Source organism: Balaenoptera physalus, assembly GCF_965194825.1.
Source record: "Balaenoptera physalus genome assembly, chromosome: 9".
Lineage (NCBI taxonomy): Eukaryota > Metazoa > Chordata > Mammalia > Artiodactyla > Balaenopteridae > Balaenoptera > Balaenoptera physalus.
This window is the reverse complement of record NC_138888.1, coordinates 40,008,967-40,022,214: the sequence shown is the minus strand read 5'-3', so window position 1 is coordinate 40,022,214 and position 13,248 is coordinate 40,008,967. Positions and strand designations below refer to the sequence as shown.

The 13,248-nt window shown below is 39.1% G+C and overlaps 2 long non-coding RNA genes across 4 annotated transcripts in view; one reads left to right on the top strand and one right to left on the bottom strand.

Annotated features, from left to right (window-relative positions):
* The window catches only part of LOC309666957, a 31,088-nt gene extending 25,235 nt beyond the window's left edge, over window positions 1–5,853 (top strand). The window contains exon 2 of the long non-coding RNA XR_014267418.1: window positions 4,651–5,853. This is a non-coding gene — a long non-coding RNA (uncharacterized lncRNA). The remainder of the gene's footprint in view (window positions 1–4,650) is intronic.
* Window positions 2,713–13,248, bottom strand: part of LOC309666931 — a 281,226-nt gene continuing 270,690 nt past the window's right edge. For all 3 annotated transcript variants that reach the window (XR_014267359.1, XR_014267360.1, XR_014267361.1), the window contains one exon: window positions 2,713–6,856. This is a non-coding gene — a long non-coding RNA (uncharacterized lncRNA). The remainder of the gene's footprint in view (window positions 6,857–13,248) is intronic.

The window sequence follows — 13,248 nt, the reverse complement described above, 5'->3', positions numbered from 1 at the left end:
TATAGAACAGCGTGTGTGAAGACCCAGAGACAGGAGAAGTATGGCTATTTAGATAGAGAAAAATACTGGAAAACGGCATCAGTTTTTATCAGCAGTTATTAACTCTGGACTATAGGATTATGGATGATTTTGTTTTCCTTATACTGTTTTCAACTTCTGCAATAAAACCATATTACCTTATTATTTAAACATTTTAACGTACCCAAGAGAGTAAAAAATCAGTGGCATTGGAAAAAAGTTGAACTTAGGAGTAATATTATTTAAGAAAATAGTACAGGGCAGAACTCAAACTGGAAAATAAAAGGGAAGAGAGAAAATGAATTCAAGGGTGGTACCTAAAACACTGGTGTAGGAATCCAGGTCTAGAGTGAAGAGGTCTTGGCCTGGGTACTGGCAGATGCTGTGAAGGTTATAGTGGTATAAGAAATAATTTAGAGCTGAAATCAAGATAGAAAGTTTTCTAGCCTTTTTCTCCTACAGTGTACGTGCCACCCATACCAGATGTCTGAGAATTATCCTTAATCCTTTACTTTTCCTTCTCTCTCAAGATTTTTCTCTTTGTCTTTGGTTTTCTGCAATTTGAATGTGATATGCTTAAGTATACATATTTTTGTATTTATCTTGTTTTTGTTCTCTGAGCTTATTGAATCTGTGGTTTGGTATCTGTCATTAATTTTGGAAAGTTCTCAGCCATTATTACTTCAAATATTTCTTCTCCTCTAGTGTTCTAATTATGTATATATTACATCCTTTGAAATTGTCACACTGTCCTTCGATGTTCTCTTGTACTTTCTTCATTCCTTTTCTCTTTGCATTTCAGTCTGGGAAATTTCTACAGAATTACCTTTAAGTTCATTGATTCTTTCCTCCATCATATCCAGTATATCGATGGGTCCATCTTCACTCTTCATTTCTGTTATATTGTTTTTGATTTTTAGAATTTCCTTTTGTTTTCTTTCTTAGAGTTTCCTTCTCTGCTCACATCATCAAATTGTTCTTGCATACTCTCTGCTTTTTCCATTAGAGCATTTTAATATATTAACCACAGATATTTAAAATTTCTGCCTGAAAATTCCAAGTTTATGCCATATCTGGGTCTCATTCTGAGGCTGCTTTGTCTCTTGAAACTTTTTTCTTTTTTTGCCTTTTGCATGCCTTGCAGTTTATTTTTGAAAGCTATGATGTATTGTATAATAAGAATTGAAGTAAATAAACTTTTGGTGTGCAGTTTTATGTTCATCTGCTAGGAGTTGGGTTGGGCCATGTTGCTTGTTTTAGTTGTAGAAGTCAGAGGCTTCAGCTTCCTCTAGTGCCCTTGATTTTGTCTCTCTTGTTGACTTTGAGCTTCCCTAAGAACTCTTCCTTGGACAGAATCTGCATCTTGCAGCCCTTTAACCTGTAATCCACTGCTATTACTTTGGAGCCTTGTTGGTGTGGTGGTAAGACATGGGAAGGGAAAACATTCTCTAATCCTATGAATAAATCTCAGTCTTTTAGTGGGCTTGAGTTCCTGGGCTGTTACCCTCACAGGTGTTTCTTCACCTTTTTCCTCTCCTTATATCAGACGGGAAGGCTAGAGGGGCAGGAGTCGAGGAAAATGTCCTTTCCACTCGTTGGATAAGGTTCTGGTAAAGTTTTTTTCCCTCTGAATATAGGCCTTTGTTATAGAGAACACTGTGGAGCTCTGCATCTATTTCATATTTGTGCTTTTCCCCTCCCCCTGCCAGAGCCATAAGGGGATTTTCTTGGCTTTTCACAAAAAGAACCTGGTGGGATTTCTGGAAGCAGAACCCATAGAAGTGTGGGTGGTCTCCCTAAGACTGTGCCCTTAAAGAGTTTCTCACCCTCGTGCTAGCCCACACTCAGTCTCCAGTAATTCATCAAAATTACAATTTTTGTTCCTACTAGTTTATGGTTCCAGAGGCTTCTTCCCCCGATAAATATATCTTAGCTATGACTCTGGATTCTTCTGTCTTGCCAGATTTCAGGGTGGAGGTTTGCCTTGCGACTTTAGTTCTCTGATGGGGCCAAGAAAAGTCACTAATTTTCAGTTTGTTCAGTTTTTTCTTGTTGTAAGGACAAATGGGACATCTTCCAGACTTGAAACATGTCAGAGCTGAAAGCAGAGGACCTCTCCTCTTCTTCATCCTTACAACCATTAATCAAAGATTCCTGGTTTTATCTTCCAACTATCTCTTAAATTCATCTCTCCTTTTTATCCCCATTGCTATTGCTTTCATGGAGTTTCTTTGTCTCCAACTTAGATCATTTCAGAAACTTCATAAATGGTCCCAGTGTCCTTAAATCCCCTCAAATTATGTAAACATACATCTAGTTTTCCAGAGACGGTCCCAGTTTATGCCTATTTTCTGAGTGGGCTGATCACGGTGCTCCTTTTACAGTCTCAAAGCATGCCTGTTTGGCAACAATGATGTGGTCACCCTTGATTCACCCAGGATTGTGAATCAATCTTGCCCTGAATCCACCTCTGCCCTCAAATAATCTTTCTAAAATTTAAATATGATCATGTCCCTCTTCTGTATAAAACTCTTCATGTTCTTTTCTCAATCTATAGGGTAAAGTCTCCATGCCTTATTAGACAAGGGCATCCAAGGTCCTCTGTGACTTGACTCTGCCTTTTCTGACTAGTTATTATCATGCCTTTCTCAACCTCTTAAATTTGAAGACCTTCCAAAATAGAGCTACTTGGTATTCCTTGAGCACAACATGTTGCTTTAAACACTGCTACCAGATTTCCCTGGTGGTCCAGTGGGTAAAACTCCATGCTCCCAGTGCAGGGGGCCTGGGTTTGATCCCTGATCTGGGAACTAGATCCTGCATGCATGCTGCAACTAAGATCCTGCGTGCCACAACTAAGACCTTGCACAGCCAAAATAAATTAAATAAATAAATAAATATTTAAAAAAACAAAACAAAACAAAACAGTGCTACTTTTGCTCTGAAACCATCCAAGGCCCGTTCTTCCCCCTACCAGCCCTTCCTACCTTACCTCCCCCAAATTATTTATAAATTATTATAAATTAATTACAGTTAATTAATCATGCCATTCATAGTTACATATTATTATAACCATTGTTTTGTAGGCCCTGTCACACATATACAAAGACTACACTACAAACACATACTACACACACTAGATTATGAACTCCTCAAGAGCAGAAACTATGTCCTAATCATTTGAATTCTCGGTGTCTGACGTAGTAGGTGCTCAGTAATGTAGATGGTATTCAACAGTCACTCTGTTGAGTTGCATTAGGAGACAGGAGAGCAGTAAGTGCTCTAGTCAGTGGCAAGGGTATAGTCGAATTAATGTCACAGATTTATACAGAGTAAGGGTCCCTTAGACCTATGAGTCCCCTCAGGAGAACTTACAATGCTGATTTTCTGTAATTCTGAGACTTAAAATGATTAGAGATGAAAAGAGCAGGGAAATTCAATGATTTAGAAGCAATAAAGAATAAAGGGAATTTAAAAAAAAAATTACCCTTCACCTCTCCGCTCAGTTCCAATTTAGAATTCTGGAATTCCTTATAGTTCTGTGCCAGCTTCTGGTACACAGCACACCCTTTTTTTTATTCCCAATCTCAGTCCATTTTTGTAACCTCTGCCCTCACTCTCAACAAACAACCACTTCCTGGCCACCCACCCTCTTGGACCTAGAGTTGTATGCACCAGTCGTGTTGGCACTTCTGGAATATAGCCAGAGGAAGTGGCCTATGCAGGGAACATGAACTTCTCTGGTCCCTGGAGCCTGGAGTGTGCCTAGAAGGGTAAGCACAAGCATGTCACTTGGCCCAATAGATTCCTCACCCCACTGGGAGAAGGAGAGCTGAGAGAGAGCCCAGTGGGGTCCTCTAACTGTTAGTGCTCTGAGTAGGGGCTCCTCCCGCCAAGGTCTAGAGTGGTATTGAAGTGAAGACTATATAGGAAATGACAGAGAATAGCATTGTGTTATTATTATATCAGCAGGTTTTTAGTAGAGCAAGAGGTGAGAAAATGCTTTGGGGAACTACCTATAAAATCTGCCCTTAATAGAATGGGAGCCCTATAGGACAGAGTGGAAAGACACAAAAGCCATGGATGGAAGTACATATAAAGACATATAAATTAGGGCTGAATATTAGCTCATAATCTCATTTCCTCCATCTCTGCCCTTCTTGGCTCCCTATACCTGGACAAAGCGGTTCCTTACCTTAGAAATAAACTCACTCCCTTTTCCTAAATACATCTTTTCCTTGCTGCCCACAGTAGGCTTTGGAATAAGACATTTCTGGACTCAAGTCCTCCTTCTTTCATTAATGATTTATGTAGTCTTCAGTAATTTGGATGGCAAGATTTCATTTCTCATAAACCTGAGAAGATTAAGATGAATTACAAGATTAGTTTGAAGAGAGTGAGAGAGTTGGTGGTTAGAAATGTAAAAATGGGATATCCAGGTACAGCCAGATACTTATCAGAATTTCCCATGAGAACTTTGTGTTATGGTCTATAGCGCTTGTTTTGCTAAGAACCTTTCAATTGCTAGAGACTTCATTGACTCAATCTACTGGAAGTCTGGAGAGAGAATTTATTTCAGTCATACCTGGTTTCCCAAATAATTAGTCATCTGTTTTCTTCTACCTACCACAGGTAGAGTCCTCCAGAAGCAGATGCTGAGATGGAGCTCAGAGTGCAAGCTGTTACCTGTGAAGGGAAAGGCAGAGGGAGAAATGAAACCATGATGAAGGCCCTGCAAGACCTCGACCAACCAGCTGAGTTAATGCTCTATATTGACTGTGAGGTCTTTCCCAAGATTGGTCAAAATAGCCAGGCTTTGTATGCAACCATGCTCAGTCACTAATGCGGGCTGAGCCGTGAAGGGCATGACCTCAGGTGAGGCAGGTCTCTGTAGCTGAGGCAGACTCTAAAGAAGCTGACAGCTGGGGACCATCTGATGACCACACTCCCTGTAGCTGGGCATCCAGTCATCCCCTGAAGAGAAACCTAAGTGGCACATCTCTGTGTCCACCTCACCCTCTTTGACTTTGCTTTCTTTCCTATGTGCTGGCTTCATTCTGAAGCTTTTCCAAAGTTATGGTGAACGTGTTCACCGAAAGTTTCAGACTTATGTTTTACCAGCTGGGAAGCTTTAGAGGAAGAATCTCTCTTACAAAAGTTCCAGTTAATGTCCTGAGATTGCATATTATACATTTGGCTTGGGGTCAGGAGCTCACTTCCAGCGCCAGGGTCCAAGGTTAGCCTCACCTATAACGAATGGACTGAGAGCGAGAGTGAAGAGATTCCCTAAAGGCACATTATGGTACTGTTACCAAACAAAGGGTGTTAGGGAGTGGGAAACAGATGTCTTCTACCCTGATGCAGCTCAGGTACTCATGCACTCTGGAGCCTTTCTAGAGCGGCCTGGAGGTCCCTAAGGAGTTGTGGGACTGCATTTAATTTTAGGTAGAGGATCTCAAAGAGCATTGTTAACATTCACAGAAACCCTCATTATTTTGGGAGACGTGACCTTGAATTCTTTCTAAGTAAAAGAATTCATGATATTATAACATAAAATTATTACAAATTCCTCTCTCCCTTTCTACCAATTGTACCAATTTTCTGAAGCTCCATTTGCTTTCTTTTTATTTGTGATAGTGTGGAGAATAACTGTGGGATTCTGCAAAATGCTGAATGGGAAAGTAGCACAAGAACACAATAACAAAGAGCCTTTCATGCTGCAAGGAAGAGTACTCCTGTTGGCATGGAGAACCTCTAACACTGGGACTGCAAAACGGCAAACCTGTGAAAAGAAAGAGATTTCTATATTCAGAAATACAGGGTACATTTAAAGTAGTGTCAGTTTAATGTGTGTGTGTGTGTGTGTGTGTGTGTGTGTGTGTGTATAGACACATGATTTGTTTGTCTCTGTAAGTGTGTACAAATCTTTTATTTAAAATCTCTTTGGTTGGGTTTATGAAAGGTTTCTCTCTTTGGAGTGCTGAGTTTGTCTTAAATATAATAAACCAGGGCTTATACTCAGGGAGCACATGTCAAAACAGCCACACTACTTGTTAAATATTGAAATATTTTTCTACCAGTTGGGAAATGGTATAGTAGTAAATGTGAATGTGATAAGTTCTAAAATGAATTAACGAATTTCAGCACATGTGGTTTTTCTCAGAAACCACACGCCACTGTGATTCCAAGATTTTTAAAAATTGTTCTGGTCTGGGCACTGGAGCACAGAACTGGAAGGCCCATTGAAGAGATCCTGTTATTTATTTCAGGTGTTGAGGAATTTCTTTTGGGTTCAGATGTCCCTGGTTGGGAGAAGGGAAATCACACAGTCACACTGAGGAGAAGCTTGGTGACGGTTGAATAGTTTGGGAGAAGCCTGGGGCACAGACAGCACAAGTGGGGCTTAAATCACTCAAGTATGATTGGGACACTTTGCTTTATTGAAAAACTCTTCCCTGGTGGTACTGACCATCCCTGCACCATGTGCAGAGGTTTATGAGAAGGGGATCTCCTGGGATCCCTTTCAAAGGTCAAAAGAATGTGAAATGCAAGCAGTAACCATGAGACCCTTCCTCTGTCCCCTCCCTACTGCTCATGGCCAGTTCTCCCCGTGGAGGAACCTCAAGATACCCTGGCCCTCCCATCCCTGCCCCTGTCTGCTCCTACAACTCTTCCAAGCACTGGTGCTGGCTGAGTCTGGAAGCAATTGCCCTTTCTCTTTACCTCTTCTTTCCTGTCTTGCGTTTGTCCTGCTTATTAACTGGGCTTCAACCAGCTGTCTCCATCCCAGCACCAGTTGTTTCCTGACTGGACTTTTCAGAGAGGCAACCATCTCACCCTGCTTGCGTGGAACAAAGCAGACAAAACATTCAGATTCTTAACTCAGGTAACTAGAATGGGCCAATAACCACCCCCCTTGTCCCCTCCCCCTACCTCTCTTTTGTTTTAATAGGATTTATTATTATTTAGGATGGTAAGGCCAACATATCAGGAGACAATGGCCATTGGAAAAAATTATTATTATACACACAGATCCCAAGTGAGAGAATACAGGTCATGCCACTGAGGGCCACAAGGAAGCACCAGGCAGTCAGGAGGCAGAGCGAAAAAACTGTGGGCAAGAGCCTTTATCATGTTTTCCATAGGCAGGGTAAACAGGTTTGGGATTGACTAGTCTGAATCATTTCAGTGGACTTTGGAGCATAGGGGCTGTCCCAGCTGTCTCACATCTGGCCCTGAAGTGATTAGGGCTGGTGGGCTGTGGCCAGGAGTGTGAGAGCCTAATAAGGGAGGTGGTGAGAAGTGTAGACTCTGAATTGGTTGGTTTGTATTTGAAAAGAGTGGCCCTGGGAGGATGATTCCTCCTGAGGGGGAAGAAAGCAAAGGAGGCCAAGGCAAGTGACTCAGCGAAATTACCAGGTTGTTTGGAATAAGGTATCTCTGGTACGTGCACGTAAGGCAGATTTTAAATCATCAAGTTTACAGAAACTAGAAACATGATTAATACACTCTTTCCCTCTCAGCCTTTTTTTTTTTCTCCTCCTCTGGCTTTCCAACTCCTATCAATAAAGTTATGACAAAGGGCCACTCTCTTTTGCTATTATTTGATGGTGGTTGGAGAGAGATTCATTTTAATGGAGAAGTCTTTGGAAGAACTTTATATGTAAAATCTCAGCTAAGAAAGGAACATCATTTAGCTCTGTCAACCAAAAATTACACTAATGATTTTAAAATCATAGAATGACTTGAGGAATGAATTTTACTAAAATTTGAATACTTGGTAAGCAAGATATACAAGGTATAGAGAATACAGTTGGCCCTTAAACCACACAGTTTTAAATTACGTGGGTAATTCAAAACTATTGAAAAAAATGCGGATTTTTTTCAATAGTAAATACTACAGTACTACATGATCCATGGTTGATTGAATCTGGGGATGCAGAACGTTGAATTATGAGGAAACATGGATACAGAGGAACCAAGGATACAGAGGGCCGACTATAAATTATACGTGGATTTTTGAAGGTTGGCCCCCCTAACTCCCGTGGTGTTCAAGGGTCAACTGCATATATTTAGAGACTAGAAGAATATATATTTTTACAGCCTTGATTTATATATTAAAACTATAAAGTCTGTATTGTATATTATACAATACGAATATACTCATATATTGGATATTACACATTTTATATGAATTTAAATGGCTAAACAGTTATTACACATGGTATTCTTGTCACCTCCAACTTTCTGAATCATGATTTTCTTTCAAAGCCTATTTAAAGTACCATCTTCTTCTTACAAACTTGCTCATGATCATGACATGTATCTCTTCTGTCTGTCATTGCCTGCCCCCTGTCATTGCCTTTCTAATTTTATGATGGTAAGATGACTAATCATTCTCCCCCTTAGTTCCTAGAGCAGTTGTACTTATCTAGGGATGGGTGCATATCAGAATCACTGAGAAGTCTCCGCTGAAGTATATATTCCTAATCCAGTCCCTCACCCAACTGCACACACAAAAATATATCTATCTAGGAGATATTTGAACCTAATGAGAAATTTTTCTTGAAGTGTATCAAAATCACTTGGGGGCAATACTGACTTAAAGCAGAAAACACCAGGGACCCCCTGTCCCTACCTCGTCTTCTAAACTGGGGAACTTGGCACTGAGCAATGTTCCTTGACAGACTGACCTTGGTCACGGTGTTCTAACATTGCTCACACTTACTAATGTAATCCAGATCATGGCTAGTACAGGCCGCTGTTCTCCAAGTCAAAATTGTTACCCAGTATTCTGATAGCAAACTCCTGTGGCTGGGTTTTTAAGTCTAATCATTTCTCTCCCCTTCCACACCCCATCCCCCTACATTCTGCATGCCCAGTCACCGGGACTTGGTCGCCAGACCTATGGTTTAAGTTTTTGTAGTGGTGTCCTGCCTTGTTATTTAGATCGACAGAAGGGTCTCTGCCAGTATGGAAGCCCAGTCTTTGTATATCATGGATTTCCTGGAGGGTGACGACAAGCCTGTCAATATAGCCAAGTAGTTCCTTCTGCTGTTTTTGACTGGGCCTGCCCCCCACCAGCCTACATTTTGGCCCTAATGGATGAGTTTATTCTTAAGTCCTGGCCATTCTCTGAAATTAAATCTTGCTTTGCTTAATTAGCCATGTCTAGATAATAGGTGATTATGATGTCTAGATAACGTAGCTGGGATATATTAGGTATCCCAGCTACATTTGTTCTCCTCACATACTTTACATCAAATACACTGGCTTTTGGGTAGTTATTTGGATTTAGGGTCTCACTCCTCCTATTGTATCTGGAGGAGCTACGCTCCTCCTTCGTGCTTCTCAGAACACATGATTATTTGATAAAGGTCCACTTCCCACACGGGACTGTGATTTCTAGGAGGTCAGTGATCTTATTCTCTTTTTTATTCCCATTGCACCTAATGCCTGAAAGAGTGCCTGGCACATAGTTAGTGCTCAAGAAATATCTGTTGAATAAACAAATGAAAATACTAAGGCCCTTGAAAGTATGAGACTGTGTAATGTAAACTCCATCTTAGAATCTACTGTTATGTTACTCAGACTCTCAAAATATATTTAAATGATGAATGAAGATACTTGGAGGAATATATAACTTAATGTTATTTTCGAATTCATGGGCTTCAGAAGACTAATGTTCAATTTCACAGAAAAGTGTTCTGCATAAAGGTTTAGACCTAAATATAAGAGGACATATCCCTGAGTAAAAGTTAAGACAAGCTCTTATTATGTAGAGCATTCCTGAGCTCATTTTGATGGTCAATACTCACATTCCTTTAAAAAAATCTGTTTAGATAACTTTCTCCTTTTCATGTTGGCAACAAAACAGAATCAGAGTGAGCGACGGACTTAACATAGTTCTTAACCATTGCACAAGCCAACAGAAGGCTCATTCTGAGTGCGTTTTTGGGTTAGTCCACATCTCCCTCATTTATTATGGAATGTAACTGGTATTTCCTGCTTCCGCAAAGAAACTCAAACCCCAATTGATACAGCAAGGACTCAAAAGGACTGGGCTGTTTTCTCTCTTTTCATCCATAGAAAAAGGAATCCTCTCCTCTCCCCACAAAAAAAAAAAAAATCCCAAATAAGACCAGAGGTACTAACACCTTCAGCCCCAATTCTGTTTGTTCTGTAACTGTGCTGTCCAGTGGAAATTTAATGTCAGTCATAAATGTGAGCCAAGAAGTAATTTAAAATTTTCTAGTATTCACACTAAAAAAAGTAAGAGAAATAACTTTAGTAATATATTTAAGTAACTTTAGTAATATATTTTAACATATCAAAAATAGATGATTTTAACATGTAATCAATATGAAAAATTATTAGTGAAATATTTTACATTCTTTTTCTGTACTTTGAAATCTGGTGTGTCCTTTACGCTTACAGTACGTCTCAGTTCAGACTAGCCACATTTTAAGAGCTTAATGCCACATGTGGCTGATGGTCACCCTGGGCAGTATAGTTCTAGAATGTGTTTTTGTGCTATAGTTTTTCACACAGTCAGAAGAGACGTCCCCATTCATCTTCACTGCAGCCACTGGCATCTGAGTGAGGAAAGGCAACCTGTTGAAACTTCTGAAAAGTTTTAAGTAGATTCAATAAATAAAACCTGTCGAAATGCTTCAGCGGTCTCCAGGCACTGCTCACCACAGCTGCAGTTGCTAGTTTAAACGCACCTTTGCTACAGTGTCGCTGGGCTGAGGCCATTTTGCTGCAGCCGTCATTCTGTCCCTGTTCAGGCTTCAGCGTGGCCAAGGCACAGGGGAGGATTCTTTTCCCTTTGGCATTAAGCACAGCCAAGGGTGATCAAGCCAAAACTGACCCAGCCTCTCAATGCCACAGTTCTTTTCAGATACGCTCACATTTCTTTATCTTTCTTTTTTTTCTGTTTATTGCTCTGGATAACTGAAGAGCCGATAGAATCCTTCCAGGCCAAGTACCTATAGATGTTAATACCTAGAATAATATTTTTTAAAGAAGACTTTAATAGAGAGGGCTGATGAATTTGTGGAGAAATAGGGAACAAACCTATCCTGTTATGAGAACTGAGTAAGTTTTCTTATATTGTAATACGTAGTCAATCATTACGATTATACAGCATATTCTGATCGTTTCCAGGTCACATTTATTAGGGAGTAGTTGATGAGAAACTTTAGTATAAGATGATTTTCTTGATTTTCAGTGTTTCTTAGACCTCATGCCTCTGCAGAGTCTGCTGGGGAAGGCAGAGAGCGGGGATCAAGGGTGCAGGCACCAGAGCTTTGCCCCGCCCCGTCTCTGTCTTCAGCCGGAGCAGCTCTGTTTGTTTTCCTTTTAATGCTTCTGGGCAAGATCTAGTACAGATAAGTGGTTTCTGTGCCAAATTTTTAGAAAACCACCCCTCTACGGGAATTGTCTCTGTTTTGATTCAGTCTGAATCTCTTTCTGCGCTCGCCATATTGCATTTTTATCCCGCCATCTGTGTTAGGATGTCTACTTTTTCTATAGGGCCTTTACCGCTAAGCACCTAGTTTTTGCTTGTGCAATTGGGCAAAGAAAAGCCTTTAAATATCACATGTTTTGGGCTCATTTTTATTGTTTTTACTGTTTTCTGTTTAGTAAAGTAATTTATGCTTATTGTGGGAAAATGAAAGAGAAAACTAGATAGAATAAAGGAGAAAATAGAAAGCATTCATAACTGCATCACACAGATAAATGGTGTTAACATTTTGATGTATCTCCTTCTGAATTTTAACATGTATATATTTTAAATTAAATTGGAATCATATTTTACACAGTTTTATGTCTTGCTTTCCTCAATTATCATCATATTGTGATCATGCTTCTATTTCATTAAAGCATAATTGTTATTAGCTTTTAAATTCTTAATCCTATGTATGTCTCACAATATACTTAATCATTCCTCTATTGTTGGAAATGTTGATTGTTCCTGATTTTTTTTGTTGTTAAAATTATACTTTATCTATCATTCTTGTACAAAAATGGTGCTTCAATGAACATTCTCACACATAAATATTTAACTACCTTTTAAAATTTATTTCCTAGAAATTACTAAGTAAATAAACTTTCTAAATGTCTACGTATTGCTCAAATATTGCCCTCTTGTATCAAAATACAACCCCACTAGTAGTATATGTGTGTCAATCTATTCTCATCTGTCCTAACTTTGAGTTCAATACTTCAAAAGAATCTTTTCCAACTTGATTTTTTTTAATTTTAAAAAATTTTTATTGGGATATAGTTGATTTACAAGGTTGTGTTAGTTTCAGGTATACAGCAAAGTGAATCAGTTATACATATACATCTATCCACTCTTTTTTAGATTCTTTTCCCATGTAGGCCATTGCAGAGTATTGAGTAGAGTTCCCTGTGCTATTGAGTAGGTCCTCATTATTATCTATTTTATATATAGTAGTGTGTATATGTCAATCCCAATCTTCAATTTGATTTTTTTTTAAGTTTTTTAAAAAATTTATTTGCGAGTCATTGATAGCTTGTTAAGGGACTTTGCATTTCATTGTCTGGCGATCTATCATCTTTCTATCTATTTATCTATCCTTTTGACCATTTTTCTTCTGATATGTTAATAATTTTAATTTTATTTATAAGAATATTTTATGTATTAAGGCTGTCAAATCTTAGCCTATCATAGTCATTGCAAAAACAAATGACCTAGTTTGTCTTTACTTTTTACTTTTGTTAAATTTTTTTTTTTTTTTTTGGACAGCATAGTTTTGATCATAAGCACTCTTCTAATCTCTTTTCTGTCACTCCAAGCAGTTTCATCCACACCCATAGATTCAATTACTATCTATTACATTGATGATACACAAACTTACATCTCCAGCCCAGGGAACCCAAGACTGAGAGGGACTGTCTCAAAGAAATATGTTGGTCTGGGTTTTATCTGAGTGGAAATTGAATTAATAAGAAGAAAGACCATAAAGTTTTAAAAGTCATTGTATCAGCTTCAACTACAAGATAAAGACAGTATAAAATTAAGACAGGCCTCTGGAACTCCTGAGCATATACATATATACACATAAGATCCTATTGGTTCTGTTTCTCATGAGAACCCTGATTAGTACAGGGGGTATATAATTTGTCTCCTTACTTCATAGATCTTCAATTGAGAGGAACTATGTTCAAGGAGTTGTATACAAGGAAGCACACCTGCTT